At 34.7% G+C, this 26,569-nt stretch overlaps 1 protein-coding gene and 1 non-coding gene across 2 annotated transcripts in view; both read left to right on the top strand.

Annotated features, from left to right (window-relative positions):
* LOC114328623 (uncharacterized) overlaps positions 1-26,569 on the top strand; it is a 125,195-nt gene that overhangs the window by 14,658 nt on the left and 83,968 nt on the right. The window lies entirely within an intron of this gene.
* Positions 24,296-24,367, top strand: Trnat-cgu (transfer RNA threonine (anticodon CGU)). The gene has a single exon. It is a non-coding gene; the product is annotated as a tRNA-Thr (tRNA).

Here is a 26,569-nt window from a genome sequence, read left to right as displayed (position 1 = left end):
ACAAAAGCAGAGTTGTAGCTAATGAAAAATAGGTTCATATTCGAAAAATTCCAAATAGAATAATTCAATGTGAAATATCCTAATAATGAAGCATTCTTGGAGAAAACACATAACAACTTTTTTTAAAGTGTTTAAAAAAGCTTTATTTCTGTTTTTATAAAAAAATTTCTAGCATCCAATGTAAGCAAGTTACGCTCAAAATAAAGTTGGTCCCTTTTGTTTTGACAAAAAAATCAAAAGATCACCCCCCCATTAGCAACTTATATGAAATTAATCGTTACCGCTTCACAAGTTACTTTACTTATGTCGTGTTTATATTATGATCTGTAAGTTTCGTCGATTGAAAGTGCCTATTTTTGAAAAAATTTATTTTTAAAGTAAAATTTTTTAAAATTTTAATCTTGAAAAAAATGCTTTTTTTAAAAGAACTTAAAAATTGTTAGAGATACCAAAAATCTTAAACAATGAAAAAGTCTGCTTTACTTTTTTGAATATTTTGTATTGTATTGTTTTTCTGTAAGACAAAAATTGGTTAAGATTCGGTATTTCTAAATTTGCATACACTCGTGATAAGTGACTCGTTCAAGTCCTTTTAACTACAGCTCTTTCAAAAATAAGGACTTTGAACCGATGAAACTTACAGATCATAATATGATCAATACATACGCGAGTAAAAAACTTGTGAAGTGGTAACAATTAAGTTCATTTGAAATGATAATTAGGGGGTGATTTTCCCTATTTCTTACCAAAAAAAGGGACCAACTTTATTTTGATCGTAACTTGTTTACTTTTGATGCTAAAAAGTTTTTTTATCATCGTGGTTAGCATTAGCTAAAAACGTGGTTATTTTGTAGAAAAATTTACATATTCACTCTCAAATAACTCGAAAAGTATCAACTTGGTGAAAAAACTTTGTAGAACAGAAGTTACTTAGAATTAGTCATTTTATCCATTTCCGGTCTTATTTCGAACATATATTTTTCACCCCCGAAAGAGGGTGAAACTCACCCCTAGAGCAAAAGCACACATCGGCACAATATCACTTTTTTTCTTTGACGGCTATGTGTATGCCAAATTTCATGTCAATCCAAGCGGTTCTTTAAAATTTAGAGGTTTTGCAATATGTTACCTCTAAAGAACGTACTATCAGTCTGGCCATCCACTACACTCACCGTGGTACCCATTTTTCGCACTTCATTTTACTTAGTCCTGTCGCCAGTGGGGGTACAAAGGCCTCCTTAATTCAAATGGACTTACCCAAGTTTTTTTTATGTATTTTGACCCGTAGAATACGAATTTTTTGGGTAACAGTCGATCCGGATGTCGATAAGATTGTTATAAACAAAGAACTTGAGGAATCACATAACAGCGATTTTTCGCAAAACAAAACATTTTTTTTGTATTTTTTGGGTCATTTTAAACAAAAAATGTTTTTACAAGTTTTTTCGTAGGATGCATAGTTTTCGACATAAACGCGGTTGAACTTTCAAAAAATCGAAAAATTGCAATGTTTGAACCCGAATAACATTTTATTGAAAAATAAAATAGCAATTCGCCTTACCGTATTTGAAAGTTCAAGTCAAATTCTATTGGTTTTGATTACTTTCATTGCTAAAAATTATTTTTTTTATTGTTGAACAAAGCTATAAACACATAGTGATTAAATGATGTTTTCAATGCACTTCTCATTTGAAATCGAACGAGTAGGCGCGCATACAGACAATTTCTACGTACATTTGTATTTGTATATTTGTAATTACGTACATTAAAACGCATGCATTGGGCATGGGAAACACTATGTGTCTAGAAATATAGAATAGAATAGAAATATGCTTTATTGTCATGAAAAATTGTACAATTTTATCGACAAAGCTTATAAAAAGTCAAGACAACAAAACAATAACAATCCAATTTACTAAAATTACATAAATCGTCAATATATTTACAATAATAACAATAATAATGAAGTTAAACAGAAGTAGTCAATTGCAAAATTTAAGTAAATTGCAAATGCATAGTCTACCTAGTAATTAATAAGTTTAAAAGTTAAGCTGCTGCATATGACACCCAAATATAGACAAAAAAAAATGATAATAAAAATACTACTTGTGCAAAGGGTACTGTAATTTCTTAGTTATTGATTAAGAAAATCTTCTACTGAATAATATGGTCTTTCAGATAGGTAGGCTTTTGTCAGTTTACGGAATTTGGGGAAAGATGCTGCAGATTTAAGTTGTAGAGGGAGATGGTTGTAAAGTTTTTTTGCGGAATATAATATAGATTTCTTTACTAACTCAGAGGACGGGGTCGGCATATAGACGTCAAACGTAGAATTTCTCGTGAAGTAGTCATGATTAGGTCTTGGTGGAAAGACATGTAGATGTTTACGAATTAAGCAAACAGTTTCTAAAATATACAAAGATGGAAGGGTTAAAATTCTGTGATCTTTGAAGTAACTTCTGCAATGTGTTGTTCTTCTGAGGCCAAACAGATATCTAATTGCTCTTTTTTGTAATTTGAAAATAACATCGAATTGGGCAGCTGTACCAGAACCCCAAAAAGGAAGACCATAACGAAGATGTGACTCGAACAAAGAAAAATATGTTATTTTGGAAGATGCTAAATTGAGTTCATTCGAAACAGATCTTATAGCATAGCAAGCTGAGGATAGTTTCTTCCTTAACAAATCGATATGGTGGGACCATTTAAGGTTGTTGTCTAAAAAAATACCAAGAAATTTCACAGAATCAACGGTACTGATCTGGCTGTTATTAAGAGGTAAGGGTTGAAGGACTCCTTTATAAGACAATGCTACTGTTTTATGGTCTATGCCTTATGGTTTTGTTTAACAAATAAAAACTTAATTTTTAGCAATACAAATAATCAAAACCGATAGAATTTGACTTGAACTTTCAAATGCAGTAAGCAGAATTGCTATTTTATTCTTTAGTCAAAAGTTATTCGGGTTCAAAAATTGCACTTTTTCGATTTTTTGAAAGTTCAACCGCGTTTATCTCGAAAATTAGGCACCCTACGAAAAAACTTGTAAGACCATTTTTTGCTGAGAATCACCCAAAAAATACAAAAAAATGTTTTGTTTTGCGATAAATTGCTGTAATGTAATTCCTCAAGTTCTTTGTAGAAAAATGTAATAGAAAATGATAAAAATTAAAGATCAACGCAATGTGAAATACTGAAATTTTCCTCAAAATTTGTGATTTTATAATCCTTAAGCTAATACCGAACCCTCTATTTATGGTCCCTGTGGAGCAGCGCGTATTTTCCCATCAATTTCCAAAGAAAATCAGAACCTCAAACAATACCCTTCCAACTGTGCAAGGCGGTACGTTCAGTGCTTTGGTAATTTTATGGTCTGTCGTTGTGTTTTAATTTTTATCATTGTGTAAATTAACCAACCTACTAATAATATTAACGTTAACCGTGGCGGTGTACACCGATTTTCTTCTTCTTTAAGTTCCATCTCAGCGACGAAGGTTGGCAATCATCATGGCTATTTTGACCTTCGAGGCAGCTGCTCTGAACAGTTGTCTTGAGCTGCAACCAAACAATTCTCTCAGGTTCTTCAACCAGGAAACTCGTCTCTTTCCTACGCTTCTGCTACCCTCTATTTTTCCTTGAATTATGAGTCTCAAGATGTTATATCTTTCGCCTCTCATCAGATGTACAAGATATTGCAATTTCTTTTCTTTTATTGTGTTTTCAACCAGGGGCGGTTTCTCCATTGGTCCACTTGTGCGTTAAATGTGCATTAAAATACAGATTTTTAAAAATCTCCTAAATATTATAGTACCATTAAAATATTTTTTTAAATCTCATAAATATCATAGTATCATTAAAACAAGAATAAAAAACCGCTAAACGCCGTAAAAATGAGTGGCGCATAAAATATTCCAGCTACAAAAGATCTGATATGAATGTTACGTGGCGCGAAAATGGATTTTCATTTGATGCAAAACAAAATTCTAGTTTTATTTTAAAATATTTTTCCATAATATTTGCTAAAGTTGAAGTAAACGCGCCACAAAAGAGTAACTTTGATACAGTTTGAATTTTGAAACTCTTTTGTGGCGCGTTTACTTCAAATTTAGCAAATATTATGGAAAAATATTTTAAAATAAAACTAGAATTTTGTTTTGCATCAAATGAAAATCCATTTTCGCGCCAAGTAACATTCATATCAGATCTTTTGTAGCTGGAATATTTTATGCGCCACTCATTTTTACGGCGTTTAGCGGTTTTTTATTCTTGTATCAGGAGTTTTTCAAAGTTATTTATAAATTAAATGTATGAAGTTGAATGCAATGTTCCTCTATTACACGTCAAGCTTTATAAATGATCACCTTTGTTGCATTATCTCCCAAATGATCTAGTGTCCATCGAATGTACACTAGATTTTTTTCTATTCGAAATAGATTGAAAAAAAATATTGAGAGGGCCGGTAAATGAAGTCGGTACAACTACATAAACCATTTGGGGAATAATCGTTAATTGGATTATACTTTTGTAGCTTAATAACTTCTAAACGGCTTAACCGATTTTGATCAGTAAACATGAGTTTGAAACGTATTGACCAGTAGTATCTGATGGATCTAAGGTCAAGTATGATAACTGAAGCTATTACAGGAATTATTGAGCTTGAGAAACCGTTTTTCCCACAGGAAATAGATTTTATCATATTTATGAAGCCTATAACCTAAAAATTCGAATTTTCCCGGATATGAGGTATACACCGTTAGATTCGTTTTGAGTCCTTCTACAAACGCTAAGTTAGTGGCGCAATTCGTAGGTTGAAATGTTGAGTAATTGTCGAAAAGCCAGTTTAGTTTTTCAGTTTTTCGGCTATACTGAGGCGTGTGTATGTCTGATCCTAACGGCTTAGACACCATTTGGAAGCTTAAGCAACACTATTGATTTGATGTATTTGCGGTTCTCCTGTCTCTTCTTGATCCGAATATATATACCCCCAAAAAATATGCCGTTTTGTACCTACCAAGTCCTATAGCTGGCTTATGGGTGGTCAAAAGTCACAAACTACACCGGTTCTAAATCGGCCCTGACCCCCTCTTTAAACACAGAGAAAAAATATCAAATCGGTTTAACTTTCAAACACACATACATACATATCCACAAACATTTTCCCTTTTTTAAATAAAAATTCACATTTCTAAGCTCTATAACTTTTGAATGGTATAACCGATTTTCAAAATTAGACATGCGTTGTAAAGGTAATGATCAGTTCTATTAGAAGCCGCAAAGGCTGGACTTAAATTTTTAAACTTTTTGGGAGTTTTGGGGACGAGAACGAAAAACAGACCCTAAATAGGAAGGGCCGTAAAATCTACACCCTTGGACCAAAATCGATGGTTGATATATAAATGGGTGAGTCTTTTTCTGAACTTTAAGATGGGAGTTGGCCCAATTTTCAATTCAGTCAGATTTAGAAAATCGAAAATTTTGTATATATGTATATAAATAGTGTCGCGTGTAGGGGGGTGTGGGTGTGCGCCACTGGCGAGAACTGCCGTTCTCTGGTAATGTTCAAAATTAAACATGCGTTGGAAAGGTAATGATCAGTACTGTTAGAAGCCGCAATGGTCGGACTTAAATTTTCGAAGTTTTTGGGAGTTTTGGGGACCAGAAAGAAAAACAGACCCTAAATAGGAAGGGCCGTAAAATCGACACCCTTGGACCAAAATGGATGGTTGACATATGAATGGGTGAGTCTCTTTCTGAACTTGAAGATGGGAGTTGGTACAATTTTCAATTCAGTCAGATTTAGAAAATTGAAAATTTCGTGTATATAATAGTGTCGCATGTAGGAGGGTGTATTTCTGCGCCACTGGCGAGAACTGCCGTTATCTGGTAATCTTTTCGATATAAAACGAACAGCTTCGATAACTAATAAATCGAAAACTATTAATTTTATCAAAAAAATGTATAATGAACATTTTTTGCTTATAATTAATATTTTTACCAGCATTTGCGGTCAAAATTTAAAAACAATTCCACCCTCGAGATGAGGTGGCAACCACCCCATGGTAAAAGCGTCTTTCGGCATCATATAGATTTTGATCCTTGGACTATCCACTACTTATTGTCAAATTTTCAAGCAAATCTATCCATTCTGTAAAAATTGCGAAGTGAAAAATTTCAGTTCCTGGACTAATTATACCTTTGGAGCTCTATAACTTCTGAACGGCTTACCTGATGTTGATCACTAAACATGAATTTCAAACGTATTGACAAGTAGTATCTGATGCATCCAAGATCAAGTATGATAACTGAACGTATTACAGGAATTATTGAGCTTGAAAAACCGTTTTTCCCATAAGAAATAGATTTGATCATACTTATGAACCCTATAACTTAAAAATTCGAATTTTCCCAGATATAAAGTATACACCGTTAGACGCATCCTGAGTCCTTCTACAAACGCTCAGTTATTGGCGCAATTCGTAGGTTGAAATTTTGAGTAATTGTCGAAAAACCAAAATTTTCAAAGTTTAATTTTTCAGTTTTTTGGCTATGGTGAACAGTGTGTATGTCTCAGCTTGATCGCTTAGGCGTCATTTGAAAGCTTAACTCAACCCTATTGATTTGGTGTATTTGTGGTTTTCCTGTCTTTCCTTAAACCTAAGATATATACGCCCAAAAAATATGCTATTTTGTATCTACCTAGCCCTCTAGCTGACTTACGGTTAGTCAGAAGTCAAAAATTAGACCGGTTCTGAATCGGCCCTCACACCCTCTTGAAACACAGAAAAAAAAAATTCAGATCGGTTTAACTTTTCCACACACATACATACATACATACATACATATCCACAAACATTTTCCATTTTTTAAATAAAAATTGAGTCATATTTCTGAGCTCGATAACTTTTGAATGATATAACCGATATTCAAAATTAAACATGCGTTGGAAAGGTAATGATCTGTGCTATCAGAAGCCGCAAAGGTCGGGCTTAAATTTTTGAAATTTTTGGGAGTTTTAGGGAGGGGAACGAAAAACAGGCTTTAAATGGGAAGGGCCGTCAAATCCACACCCTTGGACCAAAATGGAGGAGTAACATATGGATGGACGAGTATTTTCCTAAACTTTAAGATGGGATTTGGCCCAATTTTCAATTCAGTCAGGTTTAGAAAATCGAAAATTTCGTGTATATATAGTGTCGCATGTAGGGGTGTTGTGCGCCACTGGTGAGAACTGCCGTTCTCTGTGGATATATATATATATATATATATATATATATATATATATATATATATATATATATATATATATTAATGTGATATTCAAAGATCGGTGTGCTCAAAGCACTTGATTAGATAATTAACTAATTAATTAAATTTAATTTTAATGATGCACTTATGATTTAATCACACTATTTAATGCTCTAATCTCAGGGTTTTATATTCTCGTGCTTCAATATCTCCTTTGCTTTACATATGATAAATAAGGTCAAAGATTAACGGAATAAAACACATATATGGTACAAAAGCATCTATTGAAATAAATTCACCCTCAAAATATCCTCTAAAAATAATATCTCCTATTCTGATTATTGAAATAACCCTACCACTATCTAAAGTACTTATTGAAATTTGCGTTATGAATAATTCTACAAAAAAAATAAAACTGTCTCTCGGATGATGAGTTGTCCAAATTCTTGTCTCTGGTCGCCTACAATTTACTGTTAGCAGCCCCCTATGTAGTCAGCAATCTCGCAACAAATTATTGCAAGCCTATTGTCATTAATGACCCCCTACAGATGCACGTATCTTTCAAAAAACAATGCTAGCCTTTTCTCCTCTCGATAAACTGAATCTATTTCTCGTTCCGGCATGCAACGGTGACTCTTGGAATATAAGTAGAACAATATAACTTACAATGCTTTACGTGATGAGCTTCCGTCAGGACACTTATTTCAACAAACTCACAACTATTCACTTATCTGCCTTACTACTTCAGGAGACTCTTAGAGATCACCACTAGTCGACTTAACGATCATTTAACAACTGACTCTTCTTCCACCCTCTAACATTTCGCTAAACTCCCATTCTTCATACCTAGCCCCTCCTTTTTCCTTCTTCACCAATCCGAGTTCCTCAATTTTATCCCCATCTACCTTTCAGATAACAAACACCAATTTTCCCTACCATTAGAAATTTCCTAAAACTAATTACATGCCAATCGGTTTTTTTTTTCCTTTCTTAATATCTAAACAAAGATTACATTCATTTAAATTTCTAAATACAATTATTCCCTCGCCGCAAAAGTCCATTTGGGAAACCCGGTCTCATTGTCCAAACACATAACCACTTTCTTATCATACTAACTGTACAAAGAAAATACTTAATCCCTATTTAAATTTTGTTTACCTACGGCCATCCAAAGATAATTGACTTTCATTTCTTCGAAATGAATTTTGGTATATTTTTATTATATGTTTTAACTTTTCTAAAATATTAAGATCGAAACCATATTAATTCAAATTTTACATATCTTAACAATATATATATATATATATATATATATATATATATATATATATATATATATATATATATATATATATATATATATATTAAAATTTATTAATCATATAATTTATTTGAACTACACCGCTACGCTAGATGCACGTGGCAAGTGCAGAATTCAAATTGAACCCAGCCACTATACAGTAAACCTGTAGAAGAACGAGAGATCCGTGAACCAGCGATTCTCCTATCTTAAAACATTGAGGATTTGTGCAGTGCACACAGAGACCGGGGCGGAGCGTTTCGATTCACAGTTTGGCATTTTCTGTTGTGGGAATTTATTAAATACAATATTGGTAGTTTTTTAATATGGAGCCTTATTCAGTGAAGTTTATAAAGGAAAATGCAAATATTTTTGAAAATCGACGTCTTATAAAAAGAATGGCCTAACTTGGCCGGAGATAAACTTTGTACAAGAATGTGCAATAAGAAATAAAAAGTTTAAACATTGTTTTAAAGTTGAACAATATAGAAAAACTTCGTGGTTATGCCGGTGTGATAAACTACATTGTTTGTTTTGTTTTCCATGTTTAGTGTTTTCAAAGAATGAAACTATAATTTCAATCTCGGTCTTTGGATGCCGTTAAAATAAACGGATTTTTAAACAGTTTTGACAAAGCCATTTCAATATTCGTAACTTCATCGTCCACCTTCACCACCGAAGAAGCGCCATCATTCAGTAGGCATCATATTCTGCACAAAACAAAAAAGTGTGTGACATCCTGATTAATCGGGTCAAATATAGGTTTCATTTTACAGAACATCTTTTGGCGAGGCCCCCAAAATTTTTTCGCCTGCGACGCTTATTCACCGTTTGTATAATTACATTCTTTAATTGAACACCCTCCTTAAATTACCACGAGCCGCCACTGTTTTCAACTTCCCTCTCTCTGCATATTCTCCTTAAAACTTCTATATTCGTTATTCTATGTACCCATGAAATTCTTAACACTGTTTTAAATGTCCACATTTCAAACGCGTGTTAAGTTAAGTTAACACCTATTTTATCACAAAGTAAATATTTATTATTTTACAGCAATGTGGGGTGCCAAATGTGCTCACTTCTGTTTTCACTATTATATTATTTGCTATTTCTCTTTGGCTGACGTTTAAATTAGTAAAATGGTGAAACGCGACTCAACACACTCTGTTGGTGCGAACCTTTAGACAAATAAATTTGTTAATGGCCCACCTTGTAGAGCAAAATAAATAATTCTAACCCAAACATGTTCAAAAAGGTATCATTTCTGTCAAAAGGTTATTCTGAATGTGGTCATAATATATTCTCAAATCTCTAATCTTTTGTATAACACCCACTGTACAGTAACAACAGGTAGACCACTCTTGTATGTCTTTTTGGTTCAGGTAGCAAAGGTAAATAATAGTTTTTTCAAATTATTCAATGTACCATGAGGGCGGGATACCTATTTTAAAGATGTTTTGTTGTAATTTTAATAAAAATGAGGGATTAGTTTTCACAAAAGGTTTTCTTGCAAAAATTTTTACGTTCATGGGTATTGCAAGAAGAATTTAAAGGATTTTAAGTACTCCTAAAGCATGAAGCGAAATAAATATAAAATTAAAATCATCTTATTTTATAATCCAACACTATTGTTCTTTTCAGCATCAGGGAATTATGGTGGTATTAGATACTAAGTATCTTTTCCAATAATCCAGCCGAGATGTATTTTTCATAAAAATATCCGTTTAATTTTACAGGATCATTGTTACTTCGTTGTGACATTTTTCTGCTTAGCGTACCGATTTATCTTGAAATATTACACTGGCTGTCTGGCTGACCAACTCACCAAGAACAAATTGCCGAATTCGAAGAAGCTTTCTCATTATTCGATAAAGGGAGATGTTCTGGTTTTCCTCTAATTCTCTGATCAATGTGTGTATAAAGAGCGTTTTTATAGCTGAACCAGTTTGTTCCATCTGCATATCCACCTCAGAAAGTCAATCTTAATGTAGCTTACAATATCTGATACAGAGAGAACAAAAGAATACTAGAAACAGCAGAGATGAAAACCCTTCGAAAAATCGTTGTTAAGACTATAGAAGAAATCTACAAATGCAGATACAGTTGGAAAAATGAAATAATACCCATGAACGAACAAATAAAAAAACACGCTGTATTTTCCTGCCACCGTGTCACAAAGAAAATTGCGCAGCGCAAGTTTATGTAATAATAATTATTACATGTAGGGCCTACTTGCGCTTGCCAATTTTTTGTGTGACACGGTAACAGGAAAATACAGCGTGTTTTATATGTTCGTTCATGAGTATTCTTTCATTTTTCCAACTGTATACAACGGAGATGCAAGGTGGTCAACATTAATAACTGGCCAAGAAACAAAAGAGTAGAATGGAACGACCACAAAAAAGCCGAATGACAACAAATATACTAGTAAGGATGGCGAGAGACGGTTTACCAATAGGAAGACGATCAGTGCATGGCGTAGCGTGACTGTCGGCTGCCCGGGGCGGAAGACAATTTTGTCGCCCTCTTATTTAGGTATTTTAAGTTAATGTATACTATACATTACATACATTAATAATTATAGAGAACTTTTAGGTTTTATGTAAATTCCAAGTTCTTTACACATATTTTTTTCATAACCTACACCGCCATTTGCCCATTCCTCTCTTTTCTCTGTCAATATCGTCTGCAAAGCATTTACTTTCTGAGCGCACAATCTTATGTCAAGTCCTCTTGTTTGTAAATATTTTTGTGCATCATTCACTTCATGTAGCACATGTTGCCACTTGCCACAGGCCCAAAAAACAAAGAAAGGGAAATGACTGCATCGAAACTAGTAAAGCACCTTCATCTGTCCTAGTATTTAAGCTTTCACCTGCCTCTGTCAGGTTTTCCAAAGTGACGAGAATGTCTTTGTAATGATGCCATGTCACGTTTACGGCATCGCCTCTTGCACTCCCCCGCGTGTCTTAAACCCGTTTTAGGTTTTTACCTGTAGCTGCTATCAGAACTTCCCAACGATGTTTCGATGAGGAAAAAAAAGAGTAGCAACGTTCTAGAGTGCCGAAAAAAGTTAGTGAATCCATCTCAATTGAGGCAGCGTGTAAACAAACTAGGTTTAACGAATGATTTGAGCAAGGTACGAATTCAGCTTTAGGGTTTATTTCTTGAATTCTTTGCTGAACTCCTGAATACTTTCCAGTCATAACAGCAGCATTATCATAATATGCTTGGTTAATATAAAATGGTTCAAATATTTACCAAATATTTTTATTTGAAGAAGAAGAAGTATTAGTAGTCTACAATTTAACTTTTTCAAGGATTAGTTTTGTTTTTGTTAAACTTACCAACTGATTTGGTACCTACTACTAATATTTCGCTTCTATTTACAGAGTCGTGGCTATCTTGTAATCGAGTGGATCCCAACCTTTTATGTCTGGCGACCCATCCCTCACTCATTATGATAGAAAAAAATAAGAAGCACGCTCACTGTAAACTACTCAGCTACTGTAAAGCCGATGCCGCACTGCAGGAAGTTTGGTAGGATGGTTGATGGTAGATACCTGCCTGGCGACCATCCAGCTACTTATACCACGAGTAACAAAATGACGGTAGCCGCAGTGGCTTCCCACTACCATTTAACCATCCGGTGGTTCACCAGGCGTCTATCTACCCAAATCAGTCGTGTTTGATATTCCATCTGGGTAGCCTCGCTATGTAGGAAAGCGTAATAAGTGCTATGTATAAAAGAAAGGCAATTTGGGACCCAGCAGACCCACTATGTGACGAAACATGGCTTAAAATATCTGTTTTATTTATTCTTTGCAGTTGCATTAAAAAAATCCAATATTCAATTCAGGTGAATTTAAAAAACAATTTGTACCTTTAAGTCGATTTTTCTTCACTTTCTGAAAAGTGTAGTTAGTGAGTTTTACCTCTAATAGGACGAATGCTAAAAAACAAACCAAATGTAACATAACAAATGAAACAAACGATTCCTCAGCAGTCAGTTGGATACTGACTTCTGACTTCATTTCACTCTTTCACTGCGTCCAGGATGCAGCGTCCCTCCACCATCCACCTTTAAAATCCACCCTCCAAGCGACCATCTAGCATCCTGCAGTGCGGCATCGGCTTAAGAGCCACTCCGCGACCCACCTTAAAGCCGCCCGCGACCCACTACTGGGTCGCGACCCACTGGTTGGGAAACGCTGTGTAATCTATTAATATTTGGTGCGCATCTCCGAGAAAGAAAACAAGTTTCTTGGTCAAAATCATTCGTGAATGGACTCAGATATAAAACACAGGACAATTATTAGACAGGACGAAAACGGCGGATCCGTTGGGAAAAATATTCCCATGAAATTTTTTTGCATAATCACATTCGTGAGACATCCCAGAATAAGGTTCAAGAAGTCGCCCACGTTAAAAGCGGTTTAATTTTTTTAATCAAATTGAAAAAATCAATATTTTTGACTCGGACAATTTTTTTTAGGGTTTTTGGACTATTCTGGACAAAAAAGGTCTCTCATAATTTTTCTCTAAAGTTGATCTTTTTCGAGTTATAAGCAATTTAAAATTTGAAAAACGCGAAAATGACCCTTTTTAAGACTTTATAACTCCGTTAAAAATTATTATTATGAAAGCTAGAAAGTGACTAAATCAAAATGTAAAGCCTCCGCTACATGATCCTGAAGAAATCTGTGTTATACATTTATTACTAAGCTGTTACTTTTAATTAATAACAATGGGCGGTTAGATCGTATTGACGCGGCTGTAAATGTGAGTGCAAGTAAGATGCACAATTGGACTGCCGGAATGGCATCTCTCTCGCACTCAGCATTTACGACCGCCTAACACGTGCATGGCGCTCATTATTGTTACTTAAAAATAACAGCTTAGTAATCTTCTTAGATCTATACCGTATGTATTAGTGTTTTTTAAAAATATTTCTCAGGGTTGCAATCTGATGAATTTTCGGTTTACGACCTGTAAAACCAGCCTGATATTTTGGTAGAACCAAAGAATATATACTCTCCTAGAAGAAGCTTTTATATGGGACGGATGGTCACGTTTATATGTCACTTCAAAGCAGGCTTGTTGACGAGGGATGTTGCGTCCGCGGTGCGGGCGGTGGTGAGATCGCGTAAGCTCAGTAGTCGTTGTCAGGTTTATGCACCTACTCAGTGGGAACACAAAATCCTATGCTAAAACGTTACAGGCAGTACCCTTCTACTCACGTCTATATTCTTTGGTAGAATCTTCGTATCCCGTCTGTTTCGCTTAGGTACCTGATCTTTATGCGTCTTTCAGGTTTTCCTCTTCCTCCTCTGTATTAAGACCCGGTAAAAATATTTCACCCATCGATTCTTGTTGTTAATAGGTCGCCATTCATCATAGTTCTGCATTGGTTTGTAGTTGCGCTGACTTCTTTCACTTATGTTACCTAATTTTAACTTACTTAGAATGTTCTGAATTATTTCTCTCTTCTAAGATTTTCTATATATTGTTAAGATATGTAAAATTTGAATTAATATGGTTTCGATCTTAATATTTTAGAAAAGTTAAAACATATAATAAAAATATACCAAAATTCATTTCGAAGAAATGAAAGTCAATTATCTTTGGATGGCCGTAGGTAAACAAAATTTAAATAGGGATTAAGTATTTTCTTTGTACAGTTAGTATGATAAGGAAGTGGTTATGTGTTTGGACAATGAGACCGGGTTAGGGAACAATTGTATTTAGAAATTTAAATGAATGTAATCTCCTTAAAAACCGATTGGCATGTAATAGTGTAGGAAACAGAGGTTGAACCTTGCAAAATGGACACAAGTCCGGTTTTATTTTTTTTCTGGCATATCAAGGGGTGCTTATTATAAGACTAACTTTTTCTGAAAAAATTTCGCCCCGGAACCCCCCTTTTCACCCCTTTAAAGGGGGTAATTTATGGTTTTTGCAGAACGTAGCCCTTCCTGTAACTTTTACAAAAAATTTTTTTTATAGAAATATGAAGAGGACTATATTTTCTACGATTTATTTCCGACAGCATCTCTCTATCATCCACCGTTTAGCAAGGGTGGCGCCCCAAAGTTGACAAGTTTTTAAAAAAGATGTTTTTAAAAAATATATATTTTTCCCTAACTGTAACGGAAATTAAAAAGAAATGCTGCGGAAATTATTCACAAATAGATGATTGATTTTTTGGTATAGGTTTCACTTAAGGGTAATTGCCCTTTTTTTAATTACAGGGTGTTACATTTTAAAAAACCCCTTTTTATACCATCTGAACCGTTTATGCTAGAGTAAAAAGACTTTCAGCGATTACCCATGTACTGGTGTTATTTACAAATTTGTATAATGCACCCCCATTTTTTCCCCGGAACCACCCAAAAAAAAGAAGAATTAATAAATAAAGTGGTTTTCTTAGAATCCTTCACACACAATGCCCTTCATTAATATGCTTCATATATCATTTTGTGCAAGTTATTATTACCCATGCATGGACACTAAAAGCGATTTCCTAGTGCAACCCCTGTAGCCAAAAACAATAAATAAAATGGGGGGTTGAAATTTTTTTTTTTGTTTTTTGCTTTTTGATCCATATGGGCATATGCTTCATCAATAGTGCTTTTCAAAAATATATATGGTTATTGCAACATCCCTGCGCAAACCACCCCTATCCTTGAAAATATACTGCAGAAACTACCCCTATACCTTATCCAGCATGTTTTTACGATTTTCTCATTACCTATTAATTTTTTTTAAACAAAACTTATACAAGGTTAAAGACCACCATTTACTCTAAAAATTAGGTCCTATTCATTTTTTTCGTTTAAGCAACCGTTACGGCACAGTGGCGCCGTAAACCTCATATATGCTTTGACGGGCTCCAGTTTTTGTTTATTTTTTCGTCATCTGTTTGTTTTATTGATAAAGTACTTATGTAAAATAAAACAACACAGTGTAATCTACAAATCATGACCTATGCACATTTTACATTCTTTGCTCCCCAAAGCTACAGTGGTGGCCCAAAATAAATTTTTTCATATTTTCGCCACCTACACGCATTTTATTGCGGTATTGCTATCTTAGTAGCACAATATTCACCCCTAAGTGGTCGCTAAGCAGTGGCGGATCCAGGGAGTGGTGATGGGGGCGATCACCCCCACCCCTCTCAAACCAAGTGATATTATATTTGAAGATTATAAAAATATTCATTTATTTTTACAGAAATACTTATATTATATTAATATTATTTTTATAAGAATTACTTTTTATGCTTTAGCGACAGTGGCGGATCAAGCATCGTTAAGAGGGGGGTGCCAATTGGTTAAATTTCTATAAAAATAAATGAATATTTTTATAATCTTTGAATATAATATCACTTGGTTTGAGAGGGGGGGAGGTGATCACCCCCATCACCCCTCCCTGGATCCACCACTGCGTAGCGACCACGTAAGGGTAAATATTGTGCTGTTAAGGTAGCATTAATGCAATAAAATTCATGTAGGTGGCGAAAATTTGCAAAAATTTATTTTGGGCCACCACTGTGGCTTTGGGGAGCAAAGAATGTAAAATGTGCATAAGTCATAATTTGTAGGTTACACTGTGTTGTTTTATTTTGCATAAGTACTTTATCAATAAAACGAACAGATGACGAAAAAAAAAACAAAAACGGGAGCCCGCCAAAGCATATATGAGGTTTACGGCGCCACTGTGCCGTAACGGTTGCTTATACGAAAAAATGAATACGACATAATTTTTAGAGTAAATAGTGGTCTTTAACCTTGTATAAGTTTTGTTTAAAAATAATACATAGGTAATGAGAAAATCGTAAAAACATGCTCGCCAAGGGATAGGGGTAGTTTCTGCAGTATATTTTCAAGGATACGGGTGGTTTCGCAGAGATGTTGCAATAACCATATATATTTTTGAAAAGCACTATTGATGAAGCATATGCCCATATGGATCAAAAAGCAAAAAACAAAAAAAAATTTTCAACCCCCCATTTTATTTATTTTTTTTTGCTACAGGGGTTGTACTAGGAAATTGCTTTTGGTGTCCATGCATGGGTAATAATAACGTGCAGAAAATGATATATGAAGCATATTAATAAAGGGCATTGTGTGTGAAGGATTCCAAGAAAATCAATTTATTTATTAATTTTTCTTTTTTTGGGGTGGTTCCGGGAAAAAAATGGGGGTGCATTATACAAATTTGTAAATAGCACCAGTACATGGGTAATCGCTGAAAGCCTTTTTACTCTAGCATAAACGGTTCAGATGGTATAAAAAGAGGTTTTTTAAAATGTAACACCCTGTAATTAAAAAAAGGGCAATTACCCTTAAGTGAAACCTATACCAAAAAATCAGTCAATTATTTGTGAATAATTGCCGCAGAATTCCTTCTTAATTTCCTTTACAGTTAGGGAAAAATATATATTTTTTAAAAACATCTTTTTTAAAAACTTGTCAACTTTAGGGCGCCACCCCCGCTAAACGGTGGATGATAGAGAGATGGTGTCGGAAATAAATCGTAGAAAATATAGTCCTCTTCATATTTCTCTAAAAGAAATTTTTTGTAAACGTTACAGGAAGGGCTACGTTCCGCAAAAACCACAAATTACCCCCTTTAAAGGGGTGAAAAGGGAGGTTCCGGGGCGAAATTTTTTCAGAAAAAGTTAGTCTTATAATAAGCACCCCTTGATATACCAGAAAAAAAATAAAACCGGACTTGTGTCCATTTTGCAAGGTTCAACCTTTGTTTCCTACACTATAATTAGTTTTAGGAAATTTCTAATGGTAGGAAAAGTTGGTGTTGAATCTGACATTGACAATTTTGAATTTAATTCTTTGGAATCGTTGTCAGTGGACTTTCATAATTTTTTACATAATTTAATTTTACGGTAGAATAATTTTTTCAACGTTACTGTTTAGTGCTGGCCTTTAAACGAATGTGATTCTAGACGATAGTTGTTAAATGATCGTCAAGTCGAATAGTGGTGATCTCTGAGAGTCTCCTGAAGTAGTAAGGCAGATAAATGAATAGCTGTGAGTTTGTTGAAATAAGTGTCCTGACGGAGGCTCATCACGTAAAGCATTGTAAGTTATATTGTTCTACTTATATTCCAAGAGTCACCGTTGCATGCCGGAACGAGAAATAGATTCAGTTTATTGAGAGGAGAAAAGGCTAGCATTGTTTTTTGAAAGATACGTGCATCTGTAGGGGGTCATTGATGACAATAGGCTTGCAATAGTTTGTTGCGAGATTGCTGACTACATAGGGGGCTGCTAAGAGTAAATTGTAGGCGACCAGAGACAAGAATTTGGACAACTCATCATCCGAGAGACAGTTTTATTTTTTTTTGTAGAATTATTCATAACGCAAATTTCAATAAGTACTTTAGATAGTGGTAGGAGTATTTCAATAATCAGAATAGGAGATATTATTTTTAGAGGATATTTTGAGGGTGAATTTATTTCAATAGATGTTTTTGTACCATATATGTGTTTTATTCCGTTAGTCTTTGACCTTATTTATCATATGTAAAGCAAAGGAGATATTGAAGCACGAGAATATAAAACCCTGAGATTAGAGCATTAAATAGTGTGATTAAATCATAAGTGCATCATTAAAATTAAATTTAATTAATTAATTAATTATCTAATCAATTGCTTTGAGCACACCGATCTTTGAATATCACATTAATATTTAAATTTCTTCATTAAAGAGGTTTCTTTCGTTTGTGTATCTTATTTTCTTCTCTTCTGGTTTTCTGGTTATTCTCTAGTTGTTCTTAATTCGTGGGGCATTCTTTACGGGCACAAGTTTCAGTTCTATTTCATATTTTGCTGCTGCTTCATTATCTTCCTTTATTCTGGTCCAGTGTCCAGTAGGAGTCTAGTATATCTTTCTGGCCAAAATTTTCAATTTCATTCTGCTTTGTGTTTTTGTACATGTTACCTACTATTAGGTAAAATACTAGGTAGGTAGTAGGGATGGGAAAAACCTACCGGTTATAACCTCTAAAACCGTTTTTTTAATTCAAAACAACCGGTTTTACCGGTTGTTTTTTTGTCCCGGTTATAACCGGTTTTTTCTTTTTAAAGTAATAACCGGTGAAAAACCGAATAAGTTACCTGTGGAAAAAAAAAATAATTCAGAGAGAAATGAAGAGATTTCTATCCATTTTCGATCCCAATCATATGTATTATAAAAATAATATGCGAAGTAATTAACCCAAACAACCATAATTCAACTTTTATTTACTAATAGAGACCTGGACGAAAGTGTCACACCTTTTATGAAAAAGAAGGTATTATACAAACGTATTAAAAAATACTAAGTACAGTTGAGTCAGCGAATCTTTACCCGTGCGTCATCATTTAAAGCATACGAAATAAGTCGGTGATAAGTCGGAAATTGAAATTTACTAAACGCAACAGCAAGTGACAGAAAGGCCGTCCGCACATGGGTCGATCGAAGACACGTCTCTAAGTTCGCGCGTCTTGCTCGTCTTGTACGAACCCTGCGGCACAAGCGATTGCTCTCCGCACACTTGTCGATTCAGTTTGCTCACATCTTCCAACCAGGAAGAACGCATTTTTATATATTAACCAAAACGACTATGTCGATCTGTGAAAAGTACGGAATTGTTACATTTTTAGTACAATTTGTATACAATAAGCATTATACAATTGAGGGTATTTTTCTACTTCCCCAACGAATTTTATATTACACACCTAGAAACAGAAGTTCAATGTTTTCAGACTTTTACATTACAAACAATATATTTATATACTTACACAAAGCTAATAATAGTATTACAATCAACGAACATAACATGCACCGATCTTTAAATAAAAGTAAAATTTCATTCAGCGCAAAAAACAACAAAAAACGAAGGAAACAAATAAAATAAACTACCTATTATGACTAAAAACGTGCGTCTCACTCGAACTTTCTCGTGCACTACGGATCGTATGCGACGAGAGCCGTACAAGACGAGGAGATTTGCAATCCTAAACGCTCCGTGTACGGAGCTCAATGCCACAACGAAGGAACTTTACTGGCGGGGAGAGACCTACGTGACTGGCATCGAGTCGAGTAGTTCGAGCGTCGCCCCATGTGCGGACGGTCTAAGTACCGGCGCAAATTGATCCTAAGCAGACACAACCTGGCACCGGCGAGTTGCGTAGACCGTTCTGCGCATCCTACTATCAGTTCATGCGTTCGCAGGTCGAGCTTGGGAAGGTTTGTCATCGACGTACAGTTTTCTTGGGCTTGGGACGGGTGACTCAGCGCCAGATGTTAATTTTTACGTGTTTTTGTTTTGCTAGATGGAAATATCTGAAATGAATAAGCGGCGATATATTTTACACTATCTTGAATGAATAACATTTTATTGCTCTGTTGTATCAATCAGCACTACTCTACAAGTTTTCGTTTATTTGTTTTAATATGTATTTTATTATATAATATAGTAGGCGCAACAGTAGGGAATATAATATATCTGATTAAAACAGTGAATTTTTTACATGTTAAGTATTTTTAATTTCTTGTGAAGTATCTAGTTAGTGTGGCTTTAGCCAATAAATCAAAGTTATGCGTTTACAAGAGCATATTATTTGAAAAATAAGGAGTACCATAATGTGTCATAATTATAATCTCCTTTATACAGATCAAAAAATTGTTTAGTATGTGTTTCTAAATCCACACAATCATTGGAAAATGATTCATGGTAAAAAATATTTATTAATGACACTGTTATCGACAAAGTCGCTCAATTTTAAACTTGTCATCATATATTTATTAGACTTTTGTTTATCGTTAAAAATTAAATGATGGTTGGGAATTGTATTTTTTGTGTGATTTAATATTTTATCAAAAACATAATCAGCAAAAGAACCGTTTTTGCAATCACAATCAATGCAGTGTTTAACTTATGCTTGTTATTATAAAGGTATGTAGAAATAGAATACTCAGTGTAAGATATCTTTTTATGCACCCGCTTATGATCAAATTCGATGTTTTCGAAAGTCATACCGCTACGACTACTAGGGACATGTAACATATTTTTAAAAACGTTACTAGTTACATGTACGGAACTACCGTTTTTTAGTTGCCTACTCAATTCAGTACAAGGATCAGATACATCAGAATTTTGTAATCAGTATTTGTACTCAGTACCACTGAGAACCAGTATCAATAGTAACCGTTACACGTTTGCACTTATTTTGCCCGTCTCTATTCGTTACGGCGACAGCCGATGGTCGGGTTAGCTTGTGTTCAATATGCGGCACGATAGAAAAATAACTGCACAGGTCACCCATCCCACCGGCGCAGGTTGTGACTCGCTTAGGCCGATGCCACATTATGCGTTTTGACCGGATGCGGTGAAAACGCATCCGTTTCCAACGCAACCGGACCGACCTGTCACACTATGCGTTTAGTCTGGTGCAATTTGTAAGCGCGTACCGATGACTCAAAACGCATCCGTTTCCAACGCAACCGGACCGATCTGTCACACTATGCGTTTTCACCGGATGCGGCGGAAACGCATCCGGTCAAAACGCATAATCTGACATCGGCCTTAGGTTCAATATGCGCCGCGGGTGACTTGTTGCGTTTAGTAAATTTCAATTTCCGACTTATCATCGACTTATTTCGTATGCTTTAAATGATGACGCACGAGTAAAGATTCACTGTACCTACTGAAATTTTTTGATGGCAATACAGAAGTAAAATATGATGAATTCGTTTATCGAATTTATTTTTAAGTAAAATATAAGTCATTTGGATATTTTTTAAAACTCGATAAATCCAAGGGACATTTCGGTAGATCAGTAGGATCATCACTTTTGGGAATATCCCAATTGACAACGCAACGCAATATACGCCGACGCCGCCGCCCGTCTACGAGTGACGAATCAGAGATGCCAGATTGGGGTACTTTCGCCCATTTTTAGGGTAATTTGAAAGAGCCTGGGAACATTTTTATAGGTTGAATTGGTTTTGAAATTTTTCGGGAGGACTAAACTAAAGTGCAATATAAATGTATAGAAAAAGACTGTTTGACTTGTACACACTTCTATATAAATCTAAACGGGAACTGGTGTATGTTTTCAAAAGACAGATAGTGTGTAAATAAATTTATTAAATCAGCTAAGTACTTTCAGCATATTAATGCCATCATCAGAGCTATCGTCTTATAGGTGTAAAAACCTCAAAAGAAGAGAAAACTTCGAACAAACACATTCTATAGTAACCCTTTCACCCCCAGCTACTAATTTTTTTGAAGTAAATAATCCCAGCGATTTTAAGTTTGGACATACGGCGTAAGTTTCCATGCTTTTATACCAACATTCGTACGTTGTACGTCATAGAAACGAACTTACACTGAAAAATGTAATAACTTATACAAAAGAATATATTTTCTATTACAATGCATGATACCGTTGAGTGAAAAGTATAAAGAGACGCAACTAAATGTACTAATTTGTGCCAAATTTTTCTCACGGATAGATGACACCTGTATAGGATTCTCCAGGATTTCCCACACTTTTTACTTATGGTAGGGGAGCAAAGTATGCTAAATGTGCAGTCACTCGAGCGCTCTGGGGACCTATTGGGTTGTGATTACTAGGTCCTAAAACCAAAAAAAAAGTTAAGTAAAATTTTCCATTTTAGTGGGGCCTTACCATTTGTTTATTTATTTTTCCATTTACAACAATCGTTTTTTCCGATTATAGCGCCGTCTATTCATAATTCGAAAAAATGTTTCGAATAAAAGTTTAGTATTTTTACGTAAAGAATCCAAATCTACAATACAAATTTGGGGATCCTATTTAAGATTTTAAAGTAACCTCCCACCAGACCTCCTTGGCGGGTCGTGTTTGACACCATGCGATAGATTTTTCAAAAATATTAAAAAAATGTATTTTTCAGTTTTTCGATCTGATGTTTATTTTGCATATCGCGGGATTTGTGTTTAAAATTTTAAATTTACCCCCTCTCCAAATTGCTCATCTTTAGTACCATCGTTGGATTATAACCGTTCATTCGTCACCTTATCTGTCATTCTGTCTGGCATAATGACGGAGTAGTTATATTCGCGGTCGGACGGACCGATGGACAGACAGCCTTGGTCAAATGTCTCATCTTTAGTACCATCCTTGGATTATAATCTTTCATTCGACACCTCATTTATCTTCCTACCTATTACATTGGCGGAGGAGTTATATTCGCGGTCAGGCAGACCGAAGGACCAAATTGCTCATCTTTAGTACCATCGTTGGATTATAACCGTTCATTCGACACCTCATTTGTCATTCTACCTGGCATAATGACGTAGTAGTTACATTCGCGGTCGGACGGACAGATGGACAGACAGTCTTGGTCAAATTTTTCATCTTTAGTACCATCGACCAAGCTTTCATTCGACACCTTATTTGTCATGCTACCTATTACAGTGACGGAGGAGTTATATTCGCGGTCAGGCAGACCGACGGACCAAATTGCTCATCTTTAGTACCATCGTTGGATTATAAGCATTCATTTGACAATTTTAATCGGCAAAAATATTTCTTGGGGATTTTTTGTCCGGGATTTTTTATGGGAATATTTTCTCCAAAAACATTTGTGGGGATTATCTGTCCGGGATTTTTTGTGGGGATTTTTTGTCCGGGGATTATTTGTGGGGATTCTTGTCCGGGGATAATTTATGGGGATTTTTTGTCCGGGGATTATTTGTCCGGACCCCCGACCCATGATATGCTAAACTCTGACTAAACTAAATAGTTTTTTTTTCAGTGTAAGCAAAAAATCCAAACAAAAACAGTTCAAACGTAATAAAATAAATTTGACGTACGTCGTACGTCAAGTATCGTAAGTGGACGTACGTCGTACGTCCACTGGTGCTGAAAGGGTTTTAAAATAAACCCAGGGATATAACCACTGGTTAGGGTAAAAAACCCTTAAATGTTTAAAAAATCACATTTAATGTGTTTTTATAAAATGGCTACCATTCTTACAAACAGTAATAGTAATAGTAATAGTAACAGCTGTTGTTTGTAAGAATGGTAGCCATTTTATAAAAACACATTAAATGTGATTTTTTAAACATTTAAGGGTTTTTTACCCTAACCATTGGTTATATCCCTGGGTTTATTTTAAACTATAGAATGTGTTTGTTCGAAGTTTTCTCTTCTTTTGAGGTTTTTACACCTATAAGACGATAGCTCTGATGATGGCATTAATATGTTGAAAGTACTTAGCTGATTTAATAAATTTATTTACACACTATCAGTCTTTTGAAAACATACACCAGTTCCCGTTTAGATTCAATATAAATGTAACATTATAACCTATTGAGTATTTGCTTTTGATTAAAAAAAAACGAAAACCGGTTTTTGGAACAAGCGGTTTTTTTGACCGGTTATAACCGCCAGGTTAAACCGTAAGTAAAAAAACCAGTATAACCGAAAACCGTTTTTTTGTTCAACAACCGCCATCCCTAGTAGGTAGGTACTCATCTGCAAGGTTCACAAAGGTGAATGTACATTTCAATATCATCGCGTGTAACGTATTATTCCTAATAAATAAGAAATAATGTTAATAATGCAATTAGTATACATCATTAATGCCTAATATGAGAAATAAATGTATGAACTTGAATAAAAAAATATTTTACATTATTCCAATGAACGTTACATAGTGAATAGCAATTATAACCAAGGCCAGGCATCTGCCTCTTTAGCTCAGTGGTAGAGCACTGGTCTCGTAAACCAGGGGTCGTGAGTTCAATCCTCACAGGAGGCAAGCTTTTTTAATTTCAGAATTATTTTAAAAATATCGAATAATTAGGAATATAGAGATAAAAATATGATTCATTGAATTTATCGTGAGTTATTTTAAATTAATAGGCCTGGATCCCGTGTACCAAAAAAAAAATGTTGATTAATAGCAATCTGAAAATTTGTTAATAGTTTAACCCTCTTTTGCCCATTTGCATTTTATTGTTTAAGCAAAAATCATATTTATTCCTCCCTCCCCCTCCCACATGCCCCCGCCCATTGCGTATTGGAAGATACATTTTATAGCAGAATATTGCAAGTAAACTTAAATAACATAATAGGACTGGATCCCGCGTATGAAAAAAAAGTTGATTAATAGCAAGCAAGCTGAAAATTTGTTAATAGCTTAAGCTAGTCGGACAAACTTTGATATATGGAAACACTGGAACAGGGAAGTTTTAATTGTGGAACAGGTTAAAAATTTGAAACGGTCAGACCACGAAAACGGCACATTAGTGATGTTGAAAAAGTAACTATTCGTTACAAAGTACTCGTTACTTACGAATACCGAAAGTAACGATTACTATACAGAGAGTCAAATCGTTACTTTGATTACTCTGATTACTTCGTTACTTCGTACCAATCGTATCAGAGCTAGTAACGACTATTGTATCTACTTTGATTACTTTGATTACTCTGATTACTTCGTTACTTCATATCAATCGTATTAGAGCGAGTAACGACTATTGTATCTACTTTGATTAATTTGATTACTCTGATTACTTCGATACTTCGTACTAATCGTATCAGAGCGAGTAATGACTATTATATCTACTTTGATTACTTTGAATACTCTGATTACTTCGTACCAATCGTAACAGAGCGAGTAACGACTATTGTATCTACTTTGATTACTTTGATTACGCTGATTACTTCGTACTTCGTGAAGGTCGTTATTATATCGGAATTTCTACACAAAATACCTAACCACTCAGAAATGCGATTCTCGATATGATTACCGGTACTCAAATGCAAAAGTAACAAAAGTAATCATAGTAATCAAATCATTTTTACCCCTTAAACAGATCGGTGAAGGTCGTTGTTATATCAGAATACCTATACAACATACCTACCTACTGAGAAATACGATTCTTGATATGATTACCGGTACTCAAATACAAAAGTAACAAAAGTAATCATAGTAATCAAATCAGTTTGATCCCTTAAACAGATCGATGAAGGTCGTTGTTATATCGGAATACCTATACAAAATAGCTACCTACTGAGAAATACGATTCTAGATATGATTACCGGTACTCAAAGACAAAAGTAACAAAAGTAATCATAGTAATCAAAGTAACGAATACTGTAAATGATTAATTTCTACAAAATACCTACCTACTGAGATATACTATTCTCGATATGATTACCGGTACTCAAATACAAAAGTAACAAAAGTAATAATAGTAATCAAAGTAACGAATACTGTAAATCAGTGGTTCCCAACCTTTTATGTCTGGCGACCCACCTTTTGATGTTTTTTCATATTAGCGACCCATCCCTCACCCATGATGATAGGTATATATGTACGTTATTCAGCAACTGTAAGAGCCACGCCGCGACCCACCTAAAATTCGCCCGCGACCCACTAGTGGGTCGCGACCCACCGGTTGGGAAACGCTGCTGTAAATGATTACTTTATACAAAATACCTACCCACTGAGAAATACGATTCTCGATATGATTACCGGTACTCAAATACAAAAGTAACAAAAGTAATCATAGTAACGAATACTGTAAATGATTACTTTATACAAAAGTAACGATTTGTACCGAATACTCGAAAGTAACTGTAATCAACATCACTACGGCACATGTATTTTGTCCGACAGAATAGACTTAAACTGCCCGAACAGAGATTAAACTCTTATGCAAAAATCAGACTGCTATTTATCACCAAATTGGCGTTTTCATGAGTGGAACATGTAGAATATGTCAAACGACAGGAATTATGACAGGTGATAAATAGCAGTCTGATTTTTGCATGAGAGTTTAATCTCCGTTCGGAGAGTTTAAGTCTGTTCTGTCGGACAAAATAAATGTGCCGTTTTCGTGGTCTGACCGTTCCAAATTTGTAACCTGTTCCACAATTAACAAGCATCAATTATTAGAGTTGCATACCTACATTATTAATATATACCATCATAAGATTCCATTACAGCAACAAA

The sequence above is a fragment of the Diabrotica virgifera genome, chromosome 6 (assembly GCF_917563875.1).
Source record: "Diabrotica virgifera virgifera chromosome 6, PGI_DIABVI_V3a".
NCBI classification, from domain to species: Eukaryota; Metazoa; Arthropoda; class Insecta; order Coleoptera; family Chrysomelidae; genus Diabrotica; species Diabrotica virgifera.
The sequence above is the reverse complement of the archived record's forward strand: the minus strand, read 5'-3'. Positions and strand labels throughout refer to the sequence as shown.